Source organism: Apaloderma vittatum, unplaced genomic scaffold, assembly GCF_000703405.1.
Source record: "Apaloderma vittatum isolate BGI_N311 unplaced genomic scaffold, ASM70340v1 scaffold8253, whole genome shotgun sequence".
Lineage (NCBI taxonomy): Eukaryota > Metazoa > Chordata > Aves > Trogoniformes > Trogonidae > Apaloderma > Apaloderma vittatum.
Window position 1 is genome coordinate 87,024 of NW_009709775.1, and position 2,765 is coordinate 89,788.

The window sequence follows — 2,765 nt, forward strand, 5'->3', positions numbered from 1 at the left end:
GGATGGAGCTGTGACCAGCTGACACAGGGAGCCTGCTTCAGTAGTTAAACAAACTACAGTGCAGAGATTTCAGAACGGAGGAACACAAGCAGTAGGGAGGTGTCAATGAACTAGTGGATGTGGGGAAATGTGCAATAAGCAGCCTTCCAAGCCTTCATCACACCAGTGGGACCAGCTCCCCTCCGTGCAGGGCAAGCCAAGGGGTATATTTTACTTTTCAAGGAACTCCATCCATGGGTACCAGTGCAGTGGTGTGAATTCCCTTTTCACCTTTTGAATTCAGAGTGTTTTAATATATAACTGTGTTTGTTTTACTGTGGACCAAACTCTAGAAGCTGAAGACTCCCCCAGCATCCCAGCTCAAGAATTGGGGTTAAGTCCTATTCCCAGCATCAGCTGGCCTCCGGTTGTGAGCAGGGAGGAAAGCAAGACTCTCTCCAGGGAGAAAAAAAAAAAAAACAACAGCAAAAGCAGTAACAGTAACAACAATCCTAACCTTTTGTTTTGTTTGACTGGTGTAGGTTCCCATGTACCTCTGTGTTCTTGTGTCATTTTCATTTCATTGCTTTACTTTAAGATGTTTTGTGTTCTGTTTAAAAAGAAGAATAACTCATTGTGAAAAATTGGGTAACTGTGATTGTGAATAAAGTTGATTTAGGTATCCTGCAGCAGCTTGGGCAACTGAGTATTTACCACTTCCATGAGCGCAGCAAAACGCGATGGCCAGTGCAGTAGCAAGAAGCTGAGGTAAGAGCAGTGGTGGCATGAGAGCCTCTTCTTTGCAGGAAGCGGGGCGGCCAGAGCTCAGGCTTTCCTTCAGTGCTTGAGAGCTGGGTGATGAACAGCCCCAATGGACCCCATACATGTATAAGAAATATAGTAAGCCCCAAAAGTAAAAGCGAGGGCTAACCACATTCCTGCAAGCTTAAGCTCCACGGTCCTCAGCCTCTTCACACCCTCCTCAGAGAGAAGCTACAGCTCATTGCTTTGTTTGCATGGCCTCTCCTGAGTGCCTGTAATGGCAAAAAAAAAGCGCCCTCTACCAGCACAAGAAAGAGAAAACATGCTATGAGGAAACCCAGGACGATGCTGCTCTGCGTGGCAGGGACCAGGTAAGGAGGTTGAAGATAAGGCAGAGCAGTAGCACAATAGCTTGGTGGCCCCACCCTAGCTCTGCAGTGATATGACAGTTCCACCCGACAGAAGGATCCCACTCCTGAGCTGAGTGACATGTTGAGAAGGCTCACTGACAATCCATGGTCTGGTCAAGGGAGATGCTGAGGCAAGATGCAGATGTTTCCTCAGCATGTAGCAAGGGACATGGGGACCCAAAGGGGATTTGGATTCTCCAGAGTGATGCCAGTTCCCCCAAAACCCAACAGCTCCTCTGCTGCAGGAAGCTGCTCAGGAACACACCTACCACAGAGCTGTGTGAGATTTCTTCCTCGTCCTTTTGTTTAACTATTCAGCAGGCAAGAGTCTGTCTGGATCACTCTCTTTTGTCATAGGACATATTTCAGAGGGCACCTTCTCCCTCAGTGTGGGCGCTCTATCTGCCAAGGGACAGAAGAATCACAGAAGTGCTGCCCTCAGCATCTTCCGTTGAAGCTTTTCCACTCTACCAGCTGCCCAGTGGCCAAAAACTTTCCAGGCTGGTTAAAGCAAACCCAGTGCTACTATCCAGCTTTCTCCAGCACTGCCCTGAGGAGCTCTTAGCTGTTGGGACAAGGCAAGTCTACACACCTCTCTGTTGTCCTCCAAGAGCCGTGCCCAGCTCCTGCTTTCCCAGGGACAGGACCTCTAGTGGGTCTGGAAAGCCCTTTCTGGCCACAGCCCAGCCATGGGATGCCTCCTCACCCCCTCAGGAGCAAGGGATAGAGCTGCACAATACAGATGGCCTCTAGAAACTGGGGACTTTGACCTGCCTGACAGCCCCACCACATCTGCTGGGCCCAAGCACTGCTACATATTGGGACAAGTGGAGTGCTAACACACTGGAACAAACACATCCTCCCCTGGCAGCAGCAAGAGGGACCAGGGCAGGTACCCCTGTGCTTCCCCTCTGACAGCCCCAGCCTGTTCATTCCCTCCTGCAGCTGCCCTGCACTGGAGGCTCAGTGAGCTTTGCATTCTCATCTGCTGAGCATCGCTGGGGTCCCCCTGCCCTGCCTTCCCTCCCCATCACCATCAGCTCACCAAATCCAAACCGGAGCTGCAATTTCACCATCACTTCCAAGCTATCCTCAACCACGGCCCAAGCGCAGACCTTCCCCAGGGACACGGCATGCCACCGCCGCAGCCCGCCCGCTGCTCCAGGCAGGGCCAGGGTTTCCAAACGCACGGGTCCCGCAGAGAGGACGAGGAGGAGCTGGAGGAAGGGAGGATGCTCAGGAGTGGTCCAGGAGCCGCAGAACTGGTCCAGCATCGCCACCTGGTGTTCCGTAGCCGGCACTGCACACAGCCTCTTTCCTTCTAAAGTTAATTTTGCTCCTTTTCACGAATAAACATAAACAGGACGAGAAAAGCATCGCCCTGGTAGTAGCTCTCGGAGAAAAATGAAGGGAGGAATGAAGGGAGGGATTAATAGCGGGTTACAATATCCAAGGGGACGCACGAGTTTTGGTGATTGCACCCGTCCAGAAAAACTCTAAGCTGGCTGGCTCACTCTACACACAGGGGAAAAGGGGACACAGTTCCCAGGAACACTTGTCACTCTGTACCTTGAAATGCCCAGGACTGCCTCAGATCTCATTCCTGGCATCCTT